General features: G+C 40.6%; 1 protein-coding gene and 1 long non-coding RNA gene across 2 annotated transcripts in view; one reads left to right on the forward strand and one right to left on the reverse strand.

Moving 5' to 3' along the window:
• RASGEF1B (RasGEF domain family member 1B) overlaps window positions 1–20,198 on the forward strand; it is a 528,807-nt gene that overhangs the window by 336,419 nt on the left and 172,190 nt on the right. The gene's annotated exons all lie outside the window — the stretch shown is intronic.
• Window positions 4,070–20,198, reverse strand: part of LOC148109529 (uncharacterized) — a 105,160-nt gene continuing 89,031 nt past the window's right edge. The window contains exons 2-3 of the long non-coding RNA XR_015725430.1: window positions 7,671–7,752; window positions 4,070–5,718 (exon numbers count right to left, since the gene is read on the reverse strand). This is a non-coding gene — a long non-coding RNA (uncharacterized LOC148109529). The remainder of the gene's footprint in view (window positions 5,719–7,670; window positions 7,753–20,198) is intronic.

Below are 20,198 nucleotides of genomic sequence, written 5' to 3' on the forward strand. Positions count from 1 at the left end.
TATGTACCATTTGTTGAAAAGACCATTCTCCATTGAATTGTTTTGGCACCCTTACCAAAAATGTATAAGTCTAGCCTTATGCTGCCTTATCTTTTCAATGAGAAATAATCTAAGTTTAAGAAGTCTTACAGGACACACTGTTACTATTATCCTTTGTTAGATTTATTTCATGTCATTGAAACATTTTAAATTATCTATCATTGCCTTTTATTTTTAAAAATTGTTTTAAAGATTTATTTATTCATTTGAGAGAAAGAGAGAGTGGGGATAGGGCAGAGAGAGAAGGAAAGAGAGTCTTAAGCAGACACCGTGCTGGGGCATCTGGGTGGCTCAGCCGTTGAGGCTCAGGTCATGATCCTGGGGTTCTGGGATTGAGCCCCACATTGGGCTCCCTGCTTGGTGGGAAGCCTGCTTCTCCCTCTCACACTCCCCCTTTCTTGTGTTCCCTCTCTCACTGTCTCTCTCTGTCAAAAAAAAAAAAAATCTTAAAAAAAAAAGAGCAGACACTGCTGAGCACAGGGCCCAATGTGGGGCTCAATCTTACAACCCTGAGATCACAATCTGAGCCAAAACCAGGAGCCCAACCTTAACCAACTGCACCGCCCGGGTGTCCCTCTACCATTGCCTTTTAAAAAAAAGTGATTTGATTTAGATTTTATTCTATATTTCACATTAAAAAAATTGGTGGTGAGAAAATTATCATTTTTTTTCACTTTTCCAAAAGAAAGAAAGGAAAGGAGGAAGAAACAAAACAAGGAAGAAAAGAAAGAAAGGAAGGAAGAAAAGAAAGCAAGGAAACAAACCATGCAGACTTGGCTTGAGGCTCCAGCTGTGGTACACACACTGTTCACTGTCACACATTCTCCCAAACATCTCTCCCTCCCGGCATACTTTCCCTTAATGCATAACTCAACTGGACCAACAGTAGGTTTTGTGGTTGGATAACCATGCTTAATTCTTTCTTTATGTTCATAGCTGTGGATTTTCAGTACAACTCTAGCAGTCTTGTTTATCTACCCCAAATATCTCAAAAATCCTTTTGAAAATGTGCATTGTTTCTCTGCCCTGAAGGTAAAACAACACAACTTTGTTTAATAGTAAATCTCATGTGACTAGTAGTTTAGGAACAGAAGGATTGATTGTCCTCCCTCTGGGTCTAGTCCGCGTTTGTTCAGCCAAAGATGAGGAGCAGAGCTAAAAAAGAGCCAGCAAGCTGGACAGGCAGTGCTACTTTCTGTTGAACGGTAAAGCAACATATGGGGCTGCCTTTTATGGGACATTCTGCCTGCAGAGTGTGTGAGAGGCAGACAGTGGGCATCAGGCCTTGGAGCAGAGTTAATCCATATTCCCAAGGGCGCAATTGATTTCTAAGTCTTCAAGCTGCCCCAGTTGTGATCTTGGGACACCAGACTAACAGAGCAGAGGGTGATTTGAGCCCAAAAAGGACAGTAGAAAGTGATTGTGGAATGGAATATGGTATCTATTGATCCGTACTTTGGCCTGTACTCTCAGTGATTATCTCCTAATGACATATGCTATGGTAGTTTATGCTATCTTTGTAGAGACAAGCAAGGTGGACACGTGGGGAAATGGAGTTTCAGTGCGTCCAGTAATAGCACTGAAAAGACCAACAAAATCTGATCAGGCTTGAGTCATCTTTGTGATGTGATCTAAGGAATTAATGCTAGATTTTGTTTTCTCTAAAACAAATGCCTGGATAATTCTTTAAAATAGCCCAAGAAGTTAATTTGTTGACAAATTTCTGAAGGATAACTGTCATTGTGCCATTCATATAATTTGTGCCAATTTCTGCTTTGTCCTCTATGGGTGCTTGCCAGAGATATAGAATGAGTCTATTCCACATCAGAAATGGGAACTTACTATCCCTACTGAGATATTCTCCTTTGTGGGTGAATATAGGATAGAAAGGCACAAGTTATATGAATGTCACTTTTTAAATTGAACTTCCCTCTGAAGAACTGTGTATTTACCAGTGTTGCTTGTACCATGGATGTATTCTGAAGTACTTAACCTTCACTAGAGCCTGTTACTTTGAAGTTCTAAATCCCTATCTAAACCTTTTCTAGGCTAAGAGTTTCTAATCTTTCTTGACTAAGAGATGATTTCAAATTCAAAATACCCATGGTTAAAAAGCTGGTTCTCTGTGGTGAACAGTGTAACTTGGAGGGTGTTTAGAAAAGCGTGGTTGTCGCAGAGACTGAGGGACTACTGGATACAGTGGACGGAGCGAGAGATGCCACGTGTCTTGCAGTGCAAGGGACAGTCCTGCACAACAAAGAACTTTCCCACCTAGAATTGTGCACCGAGCCCCCTGCACTGAGAAAATCATCCATTCACCTGCTCCCTAGTCTTGTCCCTAAGCTTTTGAGTGGACTGCCATATATTTGTCTACGCATCCTCGGCCCGATATCCAGAAAGAGCAGTCACAGGGTGGGCTGAGGCAGTTACAGCATCACCTAGGTCTGTGGTGCTCATTTTCCTTACTTCTTCTGCTGAACTATCCCCAGGTACCATCTTTCCCCCCACAGCCTCATTCCTGCCATGTGAAGCTAAACGTTCATCTTGGTATTCTTATTAATACTAATAATGACTAACAGACTGAGTGCTTACTTCATAGCAGGGAAGGTGTCAGGTGACTTTATATATTATTTTATTTTATCACCATAATAATCCCCAGAGGCAGACATTATAATATCTTTCATAAAAATGAAACTGATATTTTGAGGAGTTAAATAACTTCCTTCAAGTTGTGCAGAGAGAACAGAGAACTTGTGGAGCTGGAATTGGATACCAGGTCTGTCCACATACAAACCCCTTTCCTTGGACCCACGGTGCTATGTTGCCTCCCAGCCTTTGTCTCCTGGCTAATGGACTCTGCATTGGCTCCCATGCCAGCTTGTTAACCATATATGTGAGAACTCCTGCTAGAATCTCCTCCTTTCTTCATCCTCATCCTAGCCTCTGTCGCCTGGACAATTTCTACCTAGATGTCAATTTCATTTCCTTGGGGAAATTTTTGGTGACTTCTCCACTTTGGAGGCAGGGACCTCATTTCTGTGTACCCTCAATTTCCCCAATCATGGGCAATAATGGCATAAGTACAGTTCATGTGTCTATATCCCTTATTAGACACCAAGGGATTGTGCCTTGTTTATCACTCTCTTCCTGATGCCTAGGTGAGGGCCTGGCACAGATCAGGTGCTGCACAGATGTTTGTGGATGTGGAGAGGGTGGCCTGGGCTCACCCTTCTGGTTCTTGCCATTCCAGGAGTGGCTCAGGTAGTACCTCTCCCTAGGTGCAGCCTTCTGGTCACAACCAGACTTCCTGACTGGGACCCTTTGTAAGGCCAACTCTAAGTGGGGGGCATGAACAGAGCTTGGGTAGGGAGACCGGCACTGAGTATGGTGGCAGGGATTTTCATGAGAGAGCTGGCAGGGCATTCGTTGTACTCTAGCCAGATCTATAGCGCAAGTGGGACGAACTATCATAATGTAGATTCCTTGGGCCACATAAGGAATTAGAAAGGGCTTCCTGATCTGCTAATTTGCTCTAACCTCAGTGCAATTACACTAGAACCCAACCTGGGCCTAATGGGGTCCCCAACCCCAAACCCTCCAAGTGACTCAACAGGAAAAAAGTAGTGAATTTCATGAGAAAAACATTGGAGAAGGAGCATTTCTTTAGTAATGCTTTTGGCACTTAACATTAAAGAAAACTGGCTCGTTACATAGTCAACAACTCAGGCATTTTTTTATAAGATTATATAGATTCTCAACATAATTATGACATTGCGATGGTGCCTACTATGTGCCAGTGGCATTAATTATGTGGATGTGTGGGTTCATTTATTTGTCTGTTTATTTTTCTAATGTTTACCACACTTCTAAGGCTTGGCTATTATTTTCCCTACTTTACACATAGGAAACAAACGTTATGTAACTTGCCCAAGCTCATGCACCTTTTAAGTGACAGAGATGGAATTTGAACTCGGGTTTGTCTGAGTCCACGGTCTGATGAGCTGCTGGTTGCCTCATGCAAAAACATTGCTGCTGTTCCTCCCCACAGTCCTGTCACTTCCTCATTCTTACAGAGACAGTGTTCTCTCACCTGGGATGAGCCACGTGGCCCAAGAAAGCACGAGGAAAAGAAGACTCAGGCATGACAGGGGTGGGTGTGTGCTGAGGAGAACACTTGGCCATTCTTTGCCAAAAGGTGGGATAAGACCTATGACAAGTTGTATGTGTAAGGGATCTGTGATATGACGGGAAGCCTTTCTTTTCCATTAGGACTGCTCGTCATCAAGCAGAGATGATTGAAAATGCCCTAGGTCAAAGAATTTACCTTTGTTTATTCTTATCCAAATTCTGTTTCTTTTTTTTTTCTTTTTTTTTTTTTTAGTTTCCGATGTGCTTAATTTATTTTTCTTTCAGAGAAAAGGCATGAAAGATTCATGCCATAAATTTATTTACAAACATATCTAGTATGCTGAGTTCAAGAGTTTGATCTATTTTTCAGAAATATTGCACCTTTTATTTATTTTTTAATGTTTTTTTATTATATTATGTTAGTCACCATACAGTACGTCCCTGGTTTTTGATGTAAAGTTCCTAATGAACCAAATTTTGTTTCTTAAACCCAGAAAAATATTCCATCTGACGCAACCAGGAGACCTGTACTCATAAATAGATCCTCCCGAAAATAATCAAAATGATAATTTCCTCCTCTGGGCTAGACCAACCTGGTTGCCCGACTGCAATTATCGTCTATCCGCCAGTCTACTGTGCCATTTCATTTTGTCAATCCACACTCGTTTCCAGGCAGTGCAAAGAGCTGGGTGGTTTTGTTTTGTTTTGTTTTTTTCTGCAGCTCAAATCCTCCCAGTCTCCAGGGGCAAGCGTGACTGCTGTAAGTCAAATCGAATTTGCAATTCCCAGGGTAGCCTTTATCACTGTTGTGCAAACACCGTCCTCCTAAAAACCTGTGTGAGGAGCAGCATTTGATACCCCTGTGTCTCCTGACTCCATGAGGTCAGAGTTGAAAAGCTCGCTTTCCTCCGCACATATTCCTGTCAGGCCAGCGCGGATATGGCCTAGTGATATTATGAAATGGCTGTTCTCTTCTGAAGTGTCCCCCACATATGTGGTTCCATTAACAGGGTGGGTCATCACTAAACAAAGGAAGTGAGTGGGTGGAGGAGGGGAGAGTTGTAAGTATTCCCAGGAGGTTAAATAGTTTAAGTGTGGATATGTGTGCCCATTTACGACAGGGCCACTTCCTGTCCTGAATCCCCCTCCGCAAACGTAGGACAATGTCATGTGGTGTATGCCATAGATAATTACACAGTGTGCTGCAGAGACATCTTCAGAGGTTGTCATCGGGAGGACTTTTGATGATAGGCAGGTGAGGACTCTATTTCCATTGTCCGGAGAGAGAAGCTGATGACAGTGAGATTTCGGCATTGTAGCCTGTGTCTGTCAGCACGATGTAATCAGCTCCTGATAATTTAGAGGCAGTTTTTCTGCTCAGTGAATGATTTAGGGCCTTTTATTCTGTGATTGCCAGCACTTCTTTCACAAAAAGGGCACAGGGAGGGGAAATGAGATGAAACTCAAACATGTCCATTTTTCCAACCCATCGTCAGCTTTGCTGAAGGACGTCCTGTAGGCTGAGAAGAATAACACCAATAGCTGGGAAGCCTGCAATGGTTTTTGGAGGAAAGTATATTTAATGGATTGGTATCACTCTCTTCCTGAGAACTGACACAGATAAAATTAAAAAAATAAAAATCGGGAAGTGGAACTCCCATGTCTGTGCCCCAGCTATAAGGTGTAAAAAGAGAATATCCAGGTCACTATAGTTGATAATCTCATCTGGCTTTGGGCACCAGAGCCCCCACCCTGTTTCTTGAAACCGTCAACTGTCTCTCTCCTGTTTCCTTAATCTGCACACTTTATGCTTCTGTCCTCCCTGTTGGCACATCCTAAGCCTCCTTTGCTAATTCCTAGGTTTTCCACTCAGTTCTGTGATGGGGGCACTGTGTTAGAATCTACAGTCACCCTCTTCTCTGCTGGACTCTCTTCCCCAGACTGGTTCCATCCACTCCTGTGTCCTCACTCACACTTGGCTCTTTTAGCGCCAGCGCTAAGCGTCTCACTGCCTGCTGGGTATCAACATAGAGTACAGCAGGCATGTCAAAAATCAAATAAAACTATGCTTCTCTTCCTTTCCCAGCACCTCCCAGGCCCCCAATTCTCACAATTGCTCATCATCACTAAAAATGTCCATCTATTGTTGCTACAGCAAAAATTGCTTCACAGTCTTTGAAAGAAAATCGGAAGACTCAGTTACAATGGAAAATACATATACCCTTTAACCCAGCAACCCCACTTTGGGTTCCACCTTATTGAAATCATAGTACATCTCTATGTAAGAGTCCATGTGTAAGGATGTTTATTGTTTGTAGTGGTTGGAACTTGGCAATCACCTGCATGTCCATTAGGGGAGAATAGATGACAGTGAATTATAGCTGTTATGCAGCTATTTGATGTGAAACGTAGTCCATGTATTCTGAAGTGAAAAAGCAACTTGCAAAGTAATATATATATATAATATTATTTGATTATTGTATGAACAAAATAAAAATTTTTAAAAACCCCTATACGTGTCTATGGGTTTGTGTGTTTGAATGGACATGAGGAAAGAAGTGGAAGGATATTCAGCAGACTATTAGTATTGTATTCCTGGTTGGGGAAGTGGCCAGGAGGAGTAAGTACATGTTTCGTTTGTAATATTGGAAAAAAAGATTTTAATTGTTCATCCTCCCATATTTCTTGCTAGTTATTCAAATAAGAATCTTAGCATCATTTTAGGCACCTCCTTCTCCCTTCCTCTTTCGAAGGATTTATTGTTTTGATGTTTGTGTCCTCCACTAGACTATAAAGTCATTGTCATCAAGGACTTTCTTCATAATACCTTGCATGTATTGCATGTATTTCTCAATATAAGATTATTGACTTAAAATGAACACTTCGGTGTATCATTGCTCCATAGTTTATATATATTTCATATATATATATATATATATATATATATATATATATATATATATATGCTTTTATTTCTAATTCAGAGGGATGCTGATGCTTTTACCAAAACCCTCAAACGCACATTGCCTTCCCCCACCCTGCTTTGGAAAAATGCCCTTGGAGTATGAAGCATTACATCATGTACTTTTCCATCCCTGGTTTACTTATTTATTATTTAGTCTTCTCTTATACATATTTTTACTTACCTCTGTATCCTGCTTTCAGTATCATTTAGAGTCCTCTGAACACGAAGCAGGTAAACAGGGGATAAACAACCCCCTGCAGAGCCTTGTGCATATTTGCACGGAAAACAGCAAATGTAGCACATGTGTCAAACACAGCGATGAAGAATTTGGTCAAACATCTAGGTGTCTCGTGATATCAAATGTCTGGCAATATGAAACCACGACATTCAGACATTTAAGAGCCAACTCTTAAAGCCTAATCTCTATACTAAAGATTAGGTAGGGAACATTTTGTTGCACCCAAGGGAAACTTTCAGCATACCCATGACCTTCTTACACCCACATCCAAACACGCACACTCATGGCATTGAACTTTACCTGAACTCCAACTTGCTGAATCATTATTTCTCTGCCTTTGCTCCAGTGGCTTTCCAGGACTGACGGTTAATGTCTGAGTCGCCTGAAAGGGGAGTGGTAGATGTTCAGTCAGACCTGATGAGTGAATTCCTCTACCAATCTTTCTGCTAGTTCTGCATGTACTGTTCCAGTTTGCATTCCATAGCCTTGAACAAATTCTGATGCAAAGACCTGCAGTTGATCATCCTCACAATTTGTGGGATTGCACAGCACGTTGAATGACCAGGCATGATGCCATTTTGATGCAAATAAACAAGAACACAGACTCTCTGAAAGCAGATCGAGTTAAATCATCGGCATGCTATTTATATCCCCAACACTTTTCAGGCCAAGAGTTCAGCATAATAGCAGATATTAATCACAATGCTCCTTTGTTCCTGGAAGTTGCCATATATCACTATTGCCATTTTACCGATAGGGGAAGTGGCAACGCTGACTTATTCACAAATGTACTGCTCATAGGAGACAGAATTTGACATTCCATTAAAGAATGTAAACTCTGCAAATAGTGAGACCCAAGTAGTTAAAAATAATTGACATGAAAGAAATCGGGGTTCCTAAAGAATGCCACCCTTTGTGATGATATCTACATATATTAATAGGTTCTAGGCTGAACATAGCCAATAGATAGAATCTCATGCAGGAGTTATGTTTCTTGAGCCCTGCTGTCTGTGTGTTCTGCATATTTTAAGGGTTGATATCAAGCTAGTACCTATTGGGGGCTGTATTTTCTTCTATTGGATGCGAATTCTGAATATGGCCACCTCACTTCAATCACTTGACTATTCTGATTGGAGTCAACTCTTCGGAAAGATACTCTTATATCTCTATATTGCTCCCTCCTTCCCTGCAACCCCCCTCCCCAAATAAATAGGAAATACTACCCCAAGCAGAAAAATGTCCTCTGAATGAGTATAATCACCTAGAATCAGAAGTTAGTGGGAGCTTTGCCTAGGGAGAGGAATTAGAAATCAGCCCATAAAAATAAATGAATCTGTTTCCATAGTGACGGGAATCTTTCTCTCCATAGTTTTTATCTTGTGTTCCCCCACAGATCCCTTAGGCAGAATAACAATAAACTCGAAGAAAACATTTTATTATCTTAATGGATTCTTAATTTAAAGCCAAAAGCCTTTAAATTATCTTCCCAAGGATACCATTGGCCATAACTTTTGGAATTGAGTACCTGAACAGAGTTGTGGGAGGAATATTACCTCCCAGAACCCAGCCAAGTGGGAGAAGCAGAGTGGGGAAGACCTAGTGGGTTACACATGCATTTTGTATGCAGTCTTCCTGATGGGTAACACACCTGTCATGTTTAATATTTCATTGGTGAAGGAAATGTGCATCTGTCTCTGTTCATCTGCCGAATGAAATTTTGCACTGATGAAGCCTGCATGTGGTGAACACGACAGGGCTTCCTCATTACGCCCCTAAATCGTATTCCACAGCAACCCGGAGGAATCCGTGCTAGCAGCAAATTCTGAGCCCCTGCTCTTTGCCCACCAGCCAGCTCCAGGGGGCCTTTACCTTTGTCTCTGCAGCTGTGGCTGGGCCTGCCTCTGCCAATCACACCGAGGAGGCTGAGGCAGGCCCAGCTGCCGTTGTGAGAAACATGGTGGCAGAGACAAAGGACCCAGCAGAGCAAATTCCTGGGCAGGAATGTCCTAGGGTGCGGGTTAGAAACTGGGGGCCTCTCCAGGAAGGCAGAGCAAGTGGAAATATCCTGGTATAAACATGGCAAGCTCATTCTATTAGTGGTTCACGTGTGGAATGATGCAAACCACATGAATGGAAATTATTCCAGCATTGTCAAAAAATCAGATGTGAAAGGTCTGAGTAAATACCCTCGATTTTCTGAAGTCATCTCAATAGGAAAAAAGTCTTGACTCCCTTCCTCATTGAGGGTGAACATATGTCCCAATTTTCTTGGACGGTTTTGGTTTTATGCCTGTTGTCCCAAGATAACTATTAATGCCACCCCTCTCCATTCTCAGAAATATCTCAAAAGTTGGAACAATAAATGTTAAGGTCACCCTACTTATAGTCAACAAATTTAAGTCCAGTCTTCCACTACTGACATTTTCTCTTTTTCTTCCCATCAATATTACATGCTGTTTCTAGATAGATTTTTACAACTTTCCCATAATGTAGCAGCTGACATGTGTAGAATCTTTCAAGATAAGGGGAGCCATGAAGACATTTTTCTCAGGATGAAAATTGGAGAAGGAAGAAGTTGCTTCTTTATTATATTGTAATACTTAAGTTGTATAATAATAACCCATTAATTAGTTTTCCACTCTAGATGCAAGTTTCTTGAGCAAAGAGAAAATATGACTTGCCCTTCCATTGCTGTGGACAATTTATGGTGTGTAGATGTAGAGTAAATGCATGTAGGTGCGATCATAAAGGAAAGAACAGAGCAATCGCAAGGGGACAGTTTATTTGGGCCTAATACCAAATAAACTTTGGAGGGGAGGGGCTGGGAACTAATACATGACAGTGGGATAGATAAGGCAGAAAAAAAGAAGGAATTTTGAAGACTATCATTTTCTTTCTCCACATTCGTTAACTTTTTCCTAGTTACAAAATATTACATGTTCATGTTCATTTATGAAATTTAGATAGAGAAATAGGCAAAAATTTAAAAAGGAAAGGAAAAGAAAAAAGAAAATCACAATAATCACGATGAACTTTGTGGGGTTTGGACATCTTGTGTTTCCCACTTACATTCACAGACATGTAAGTGGGTGCCTGTACGTTTGTATGGCTTTTGTCATACAGTCTCTTATCAGGATCACTGCTTTTGTAGGGACTGCACTGTTGCCATTAGCAAGATTTCTTATAAAGTAATCTGTACTACTTGTTCAGGTGGCAAATGGGAGCTTGGAATCGTCTGGAGAATTGATGTGAGTACTCCAAGTCGTGGAGGAGAAATGTGAAAAAATAGTGGGGATTGTTTGTATTGTTTTACTTGGACTCGAGTCTTCCATCCTTTCCAAGGATATTCTGCCTTTTTTCAGAGTCTAAGGTTCAAGTGAGTTACGTCAGGAATATGGGACTTGGAATCAGAAGGTTGGTACATAATTAATCACATAGTAGTTGTCTGAATCTGGCCTCGTTCTTTAACCACTCTGAACCTCAGTTTTATCACTGTGGAGGCATTTGTTCCCACCACATGACACCATTGTAAAGATCAAATGAAATCAGAAGCATACTTGACAGTGCAGGCAGTGAGCACTAGGTGATGGCTGATATAGGGGGTGGTAATATGTTCTTTATGATTCCTATGGAACAGTGTGGGTGTGGAGAACACAGTATTTGGGACATGGAGATGGGTTTGAGACTGTGCTTAGCCCACAATAACTTTGTGATTTCGAGGCAATTTGTTTAATTTTTTTGAGTCTGTATCCTCATCAACTACCTGAAATCATTTATATAATAAAGTGTCAATTTGACAAATAAAATTTTACATTATCATCATGATAATACTAATGATGAGAAGAAGAAGATGATGATGATGATTGTTTCCTTATTGGTAGAGTTGGAAAGAGGAGAGAAGAGGAGGAAGGAGAATATTTCATAATGCTATTATAACAATGGATGAGAGAACGATATTTTGCTACTATATCATAAGCCCTACACCTTCAAGCCCTATGCCAGCCCTACAAATCAAATTGTATTTTATTTCCGCTGTTTTCAACTTTGGCTGTGCATTAGAATCACAGGGAAGTTGAGAAAAGAAGCAAAAACAATATCTGCAACTAGTAAAATGAGAATCTGTGAGGGGCTACATTGGATATCATAGTTTACAAAGCTCCTTAGATCATTTTCATAGGCTGTCAGGGTTAAGAACTACTACTATATGTCCCTGCCTCCAGAAGGAAGCTACTGGTAAAAAGCATTACTGGTTTTCATAATTCAGGGGACTTGAACAAGAAACTTTTTGGGACCCAGTACCCTATGTTGGCAGGAAGATGAGGAAACTAGGACTGGACCCACTGGAGCTAGGGGAGCCAGCCCATCCAGGGAAAGGAGCTCCCTCCCAAGTTGCTGGGTGCTTAAAAGCACAGAGGTCAAAGGCAGCGGTGATCTCAGCTCAGCTCAAACCTCATTGCAATTCCAGGCATTCATCCTTCATCTGGAAGACTGTGTCAAGCCCCTCACTGTGTCCCTGTCTCTAGCTTTAACCCTCTGTAAGCAGTTTTCCACATAGTCCAGCTGAAAACTATATTTATTTTCCATTGCTGCAGAGCAAATCACTGTGAACATGGCAGCATAAAACCACACCCATTTCTTAGCTCACATTTCTGGAGTGTGGAGTAGCTGAATTCCCTGCTCAGGGTCTCACCAGGCTAAAATCAAGGTGTTGGTTGGCTGTGCTCTCGTCTGGAACTAAAGATCGTCTTCCAAGCTCATTCAGGTCACAGATAGAGTTCAGTTCCTTTCCGTTGAAAAGGAAATTCTTGTTTCCTTATTTCCCTGCTGGCTATCAGCCAGGGACCACTCTCAGCAACTACAGACCATTCCCATTTCTTGTCACAGGGCCCCCTCCCGCAATGGGGAATCTCCCTCACATCATATTTATCTCATGCTTTCAGTCTCTTTTGTCAGGAAGAAGTCAGATCCTTTGAAGGGCCCATCTGATTACATCGGGTTCACCTAGGATAATCTCCCTATTTTATTTTATTTTATTTTTTTTAAAGATTTTATTTATTTATTTATGTGACAGAGAGACAGCCAGCGAGAGAGGGAACACAGCAGGGGGAGTGGGAGAGGAAGAAGCAGGCTCCCAGCAGAGGAGCCCGATGTGGGACTCGATCCAGGTACGCCGGGATCACGCCCTGAGCCGAAGGCAGACGCTTTAACGACTGCGCTACCCAGGCGCCCCAATCTCCCTATTTTAAAGTCAACTGACTTGGGACTTTAATCACATTTGCAAAATCCCTTCACAGTGGCACCTAAATTGGTGTTTAATTCAATAACCGAGAGAAGATATGTGTACACAGTGGGCTAGAAATTTGAGGGACAGCCTTAGAATTCTGCCTACCATGGAGTCCAAATATATGCTTAAAACTTTTCAGTGGGCACTCATTTTACCTACTGAGTAAAGCTCATGCTTCTTAGTATGGTATATAAGGCTCTATATAATCTGGCCTGTCTATCCAGACTTGCCTCTGGTTAGTCTACGCTCTGCGCCTTACTCCAGTTACGTTATATATTATCTGCACTAATTTGTTCGTACTTTTGTGACTTTGTACACCATTTTGTTTCTTACTTTTAATCTTTACCTAATGCTGTTCCCAGTGCTTAGAATGCCTTTCCCATCTGTATTTACATGAAAACCCTTTATGATCCATCACAGGCTTTATCCTCTAGGAGACTCCCTGGATTCATTCATTTGAGCAACAAATACTTATTGCCAATGATGTCTCAGATATTGGAAATATAGTAGTGAATCTGGCAATGTCTCTCTCTTATAGAGCATACCTACCAGTGGGGGAAACAGGAAAAACACAAAAATAATTATAAAATCTGTCAAATGGTGATAGTGCTACGAAAAAGAATGAAGCAAAAAGAGAGACTGGTGGACAAGTTACCATTTTATATACCATTAACCTGTAACACTTCTGTCATAGGTGACATTTAAGCAAAGACCTGAAGGAAGTAAGGGAGCGAACAATAGTGAAATGTGAGGAAGAGCCTCAAGGTTTTTCCCTTCTGTTTCTTTTGACTCCATGATTTGCTGAATGGATGAATGGGGAAAAAAGAAAAAGAAAGAAAAGAGTGTTTTAGGGAGATGGAACAGAAAATACAAGTCTCTGAGGTAGGAAGTCCTTTGATACACAGTTAATATTTGCCTGGCCTGATGTATGCAGTTAGACTTTTCAGGGAAGAACTCTAGCCATTGGAACCTGAACAGGGAGAGGGAAAAAATAGATGTCATGGTCCAATTCCTGGGCAGGGACACTAGGGAGCAAGACAGGGCATCATCAAGCACCAACTGAGTAGTCTGGGCTCATGGCAGAGTACTAACTCCTGTGGGACCCCTAGGCCCAAAACAGGGAAACTGAGGCTGGAAGGACAAACTCAAAACATTGAGGGTAAGGAACTTAGAGACAGTGGGCTGATCCCTGTCTGTGGCTGCTGATTTAGTTTACATCCTCAATACTTGCTTTGCATTTTGAAAATCTTTATCACCATTTCTCTCATTTCATTGAAAATCATGGTTTACAGGCCTGTCTCCTGGCCTTCTGGAGGTAGGAATTAGTAGAGGTCTTGCTGTGTCCCTAGCGTCTAGCACAGCTGCCATGAAACAGTCTCCTCTGGCATGACTGTTGGTTCGCAACTTCGGGAGTTCCCTGGGTGAAATTTGAAATTGGCCTCCATACGTGGAGGGTGGGAAGAGACCAAAGAAAGAGGCAGACCACTCCAGATGGGTGGGTGGCAGTTTTCATAAACAAAGGCATTTACGTAAGAGGTTTGTCTCAGGCAACTGCAAAATGAATGATCTCTGCACCTGCCTGTCAGAATCTTCAAAGTTTATATAAAGGCTTTAATCAGGTTCAGTCACAGTCCACAATCCACAGCTCAAATGGTCTCAACAACACCTTGGTCTCTCAAGGTTGTGTCCTTGAACTGTTTCCAGCTATAGGAATAGTGGGCAGAACATTCTGAGGACAAGGGAGAGGGTGAGAAGCCTCCCAATTGTCCAGATCCAGCTCTTTGGTCAGCCAGTGGTCCCATCCTCTTGATGACCTCCTTCAACAATTGTCAAGTTGCCAAATGTGGTGGGGCGAAGCATGAAAGCTGACAGGACCTCTAGGGTTTGGCTCATTGACTAGGCTTTTCTGATTGACATTTTCAAGGTGGTTTGGATAACATAATGTTCGTTGCAATGATGTATATTGATTTAGTACTCTAATTAGAACTAAAACTGGAAAGCTTTCATGATACAACTCTAGGGAATGATAAAGTACACTCACTCACCTTCTTTCTCTTTCTCCTTCTCTCTCTGGGCCCATATCCAACTGGTAGCTTTGTTTTGTTTTCTTTGCTGTGAGGTTTTTTTCTGCTTATTCATAGTTTAAAGTGCCTCATAATTTTGGACTGCACGTGCTTTTGGCTTGCTATGAACCCAACTCTGCTTCATGGCATTTTTTCAGCTTCAATTCATACCACCAACTGGTACACTCTGACTGCATGACTTATTTCAGATTTAGGAGCCAGAGATCTTAGTTGTCCCAGCTCATCGCTTCTTAATACCAGCAAGCAAAAGGATTAGCTTAGCTCAGGTGCTCACCATTAACTTAATTATCTGAAGCTTGGATGGGAGTAGGAGGAAGGAAATAAAGAAGAGGGATCGTGCTGTATAAAATGTAGCTGTTTAGATACCAGGGCCTGAAGGGCGGTGGTTTCTTCAAAAGATGGTATAGGTGAGCAGACATTAGTTGACATCTCTAATTCGGGGAATGAGGTGTGCCCTCGTGGAGGGACTGAGAGTTAACTGAGGAGCTTAAATATCATCACTAAGTACCCAGAGTCAAGAGTAGGTTTGTGAGGGAAAACTAAAAGCAACAGCAAAACCTAGTTGGGAATAAAAGGTAGTGAGCAATCAGAGTAGGAGTTGAAGGAACATGTCTAATGGAGGCTGATCTGTTTTTGTTTTTTTTTCAGAAGTTAGTATCTGCCACTCCTACTTTATTAGGCAGTGGAGGAATAGGGCAACTCCTCAAGGCCATCCACATATAGAGTGGTGTTAAACTGCTCTAAGACAAGAAGTGAAGGGATGCTGAGAGTTCATGTAATTATAGTTAGTATGCTCCAATGCTCTGGCCCTCATTCACTGAAGACTTACTTGGAGTCATAAATACTGGGAGTATGGCAACCTTCCCCACCCTTGATGCTTCCTATCCTCCTTGCCTGATTTATTTTTGTTCGTAGCATTTTTAGCTTTCTGAAATACTACCTGTTTCACCCCTTTATTAGCTTTCTGAAATACTACCTGTTTCACCCCTTTATTTCACCCCTTTATTTCATCCCTGGAATCTAAAATCCATGGATTCTAAGCTATATGAGAGCAAGGATGTTCTTTGTTTTGTTCGATGTTATATTTGTAGCATCTAGAAAGTGCTTTCTGAAATACTACCTGTTTCACCCTTTATTAGCTTTCTGAAATACTACCTGTTTCACCCCTTTATTTCACCCCTTTATTTCATCCCTGGAATCTAAAATCCATGGAATCTAAGCTATATGAGAGCAAGGATGTTCTTTGTTTTGTTCGATGTTATATTTGTAGCATCTAGAAAGTGCCTTGCTCAAAAATAACTTGTTGAATAAATTAATGAATTTCATCATTGATCGAGGTTACTTGAAGAGAGATCATATTCGTAAGTCAGAAACTACCTGGGTGTTCCCTGGAAACACTGATGAGGCATGTATGCATTTCTGCATCTGAGTATTTCCCTCTCTTATTTGGCATAAATATGTCTTGAACATGTTATGTTAACCAATGTATTCGTCAGTATTGGCTACGTTAGACTGTGGTAACAAATTGACCACTCAATTTCAGTGGTCTCACTCCACACAATGTACGCAATGCTGGGTAGCAGGATGTTCTGCTCCATATAGTCACTCAGGAACCCATACTGACAAAGTCTCCATCATCCTTTGATGCCATTGCCTCAGCATGGTATTTCAGAGTTTGCTGCTACAAGAGAGAACAAGGATAATTTATAATCTCTTCATGTTTGCATAAAGCTTTCTCCTTTCTCCAGTAAGACCACCTCTTTTTCCAACGTGACCTCATGGAGACTAGGAAGGCTTCCCATGTATCCAGGAAGGAACAAAGAACCAGGTGTAGTAAGCACACTCAACTCTATCATAGCCCGTGACCAATGCTGTGGAAATATCCCTTCCATTTAACATGAAAAGCTCTTGGAGAACACAGAATTGACTTTTGCGGTTAAGTTGTTTAGTTTAACAAGGTTTGAAATACAGGGCTAAAAGTGAATAAGGATAATCACATGAGTGTTATTCCATATGTATGAGCAAAACTTGCAGCAAATTGTCTTTCAGTAAATTAAAGGGAAAAAAAATCACACAAGGACATCAAGAAGTAGTGACTGACCCGCTCAAGTGATTCAGTCAAGACTCTGACCTGTCGTGAAAATCTGTATCTGAACCACCACTTTTGGTACTCGTTCCCTTTCTCCTCATGCAGAGGGAATTTGTTTTTACCTCCTGTTAGTGTGAAATTGCCACAACAGAATCCATCTTTCTGAATAGAGATGTCTATTTGGACCTGACCTCCGAGGCCCCATTAAAGAGGAAAAGCAAGTGCTTACTATTTTCTAAAGACAACGCATTCTGGCTTTTTATCTTATAATGAAGGAAATTCCATCATACCAGCTCAGTCACTGACCTTGACTCAGGCTCGGCAGGAATAGTTGTGCATAGTCTCAACAAGCCCAGTTTTCATAAATTCACCCTGCTCCCAGTGGGAAACATTTGCAGAAAGCAGTTGTACGAGCAGGCAAGGAGCAATGTCCTCTTCCTCTTACATTCTTTTCGTTTTAATTTCTGAATAGACTAGTTGCCAAAGTGGCTCATGTAATTAAAAGAAATAGAACATTAAGCAATATAAAAATAACATTATCATTCATTATTATCAAGGTATTTTCATTGTAAAAAATGAGAAAATACAGAAATGGCCACAGAATGCAACTTAGCAATAAGGACTCAAAACTATATTCATTGTCACCTATTTTGTGCAGGGTGGAATGGGGAGTGCTAGGGAAAAACCAGTGAATAAAACAGATAGAACCCCTGCCCCCATGAAGTACTATTCAGAGATAATTACTATTAAATATTTAAATGTCAAACTAATAGCCTTCCAGTCATTTTTATTTATTGATTGTATTTTATTCTATAAGACTTTATTTTTTTCTAGAGCTGTTTTAGGTTCACAGTAAAATTTATAGTTCCAGAGATTTACCATAAATCTCTGCCCTCACATGTGCATAGCCTCCCCCATTATTCACATCCACCACCAGAATGGTACATTTGGTAGAACTGATGAACCTATATTGACACATGATAATCACCCAAAGTCCATGGTTTACCTTAGGGCTCACTATTGGTGTTGTACCTTCCATGGGTTTGGACAAGTACAGAATAACATGATAATATGTATCCATCATCACATAAAATCACACAGAGTAGTTTCACTGCCCTAAAAATTTTCTGTGCTGTGTCTATTCATCCTCCTCCCCTAATACCTAGTAACCATTGATCTTTCTACTATCTCCATATTTTGCCTTTTCCAGAATGTCATACAGTTGGGATCATACAGTACATGGTATTTTCAGATTGGCTTCTTTCACTTAGTAATATGCATTTAAGTTTCATCCATGTTTTTTCATGGGTTTATAGTTTATTTTTAGCACTGAATGATATTCCAGTGATATACCAGTTTATTTTTCTATTCACCTTTTTTTTTAAAGATTTTATTTATTTATTTGACAGAGATAGAGACAGCCAGCGAGAGAGGGAACACAAGCAGGGGGAGTGGGAGAGGAAGAAGCAGGCTCATAGTGGAGGAGCCTGACGTGGGGCTCGATCCCGTAACGCCGGGATCACGCCCTGAGCCGAAGGCAGACGCTCAACCGCTGTGCCACCCAGGCGCCCCATCTATTCACCTTTTGAAGGACATCTTGTTTGCTTCCAGATTTTGGCAATTTTGAATAAAGGTGCTATAAACATCTGTGTGCGGGATTTTCTGTGGATATAAGTTTTCAGGTGCTTTGGGGAAGTACCAGAGAGTGTGATTGCTGGATTGTATGGTAAGAGTATGTTCTGTAAGAAATTGCCAAACTATCTTCCAAAGGAGATGTACCATTTTCTTTTCCCACAAACAATGAGTGAGAGTTCCTCTTGCTTCACATCTTTACTGGCATTTGGTTTCAACAGTGTTCTGGATTTGGGGCATTCTGATAGGTGTGTAGTGATATCTCATTGTTTTAATTGGATTTCCCTGATGACGTATAATGTGGAACATATTTTCATATGCTTGCTTGCCATCTGTATATCTTCTTTGGTGAGGTGTCTGTTAAGGTGTATGGCCCATTTTTTAAACTGGTCATTTGTTTTCTTATTGTTGAGTTTTAAGTGTTCTTTGTATATTTTGGCTAGCAACCCTATATCAGATATGTCTTTTGTAAATATATTCTGCCAGTCTGTGCTCATTCTCTTAACATTGTCTTCCACAGAACAGAAGTTTTTCATTTTAATGAAGTCCAGCTTATCAATTATTTCTTTCATGGATCATTCCTTCAGTGTCATATCTAAAAAGTCATCTCCACACCAAAGATCATCCATGTTTCCTCTTGTGTTATCTTCTAGGAAATTTATAGTTTTGCATATTACATTAAGGTCTGTGATCCATCCTGAGTTGATATTTGTGCAAGGTGTAAGGCCTGTCTAGATTCATTTTTCTGCATGTGGAGGCCCACTGGTTGTAGCACTATTTGTTGAAAAGACTGTCTTTGCTCCCTTGTATAGCCTTTGCTCTTTCGTCAGAGATTAGTTGACTATATTTATGTGCATCTATTTCTGGCTCTCTGCTCTGTTCCATTGATTTATTTTTTCTGTTCTTTTGCCAATACCACACTGTCTTGATTGCTATTGCTTACTTCTAATCATTTTCATTTTTACTTGTACACACACACATTTCGGGAGATTTAAACAAATTGGCATGGCTGGAGTGTAAAGATGCTTTGAGAATAGCCTATTTTCAAATCAAAGTAATTCTCAGACCCTCCAAGTCAGGACACATGCTTTAGACTTATATTAAAAATTGCATAAAGAAAGTAAACATCTGCATCTGCCACATAATTTTCATGAATTAACACAATTGTAAGCTACAGTTCAAGTATATGGATGGCACCCTTAAAAAGTAACCAAGCAAGTGAATCCTCTCAATCTATTACAAGTTTCAATATTAAGCTAAAGTCTTAATGTTAAGATTAATACCAACCTTAGCTAGATTCCAAATTTCAGCCAAAACAAATAGATTTCATAGAGACCAGAATTTAAATTCAGCCACAGACGGGGAGCCTCCTGGATAAAAACTGATAAAATAACTCTTCCTTACTCTGAATTCTGTAACGTTTTCTGTTACACTGAAAAAATACATTTATTTGGTAGTCAGGTACTAAAAGTTCTTAATTCTTACCATGCTAGCTCAAATAGAATCCAGATATACACCAAATGTAATGATGAATTAAGGTCTATTAAATTTTTGCTGTTGTTGCTGTTGTTTGTTTTTTTGTTTTACTCTTTGTATACATACACTAATATTAGAGGGTAAATCCTGAAGTTAAAAAGAGAATGCTAGGAAGAATATAGTGGCTGTGTTGTTATGTTTTATCTGTATTTTTAACTTCCCATAAGACTTTAAGTAATAAAAACCCATTAAAATAAGGGGAA

Source organism: Ursus americanus, chromosome 8 (assembly GCF_024610735.1).
Source record: "Ursus americanus isolate L20-20 chromosome 8, mUrsAme1.1.p, whole genome shotgun sequence".
In the NCBI taxonomy this organism is placed as follows: Eukaryota; Metazoa; Chordata; class Mammalia; order Carnivora; family Ursidae; genus Ursus; species Ursus americanus.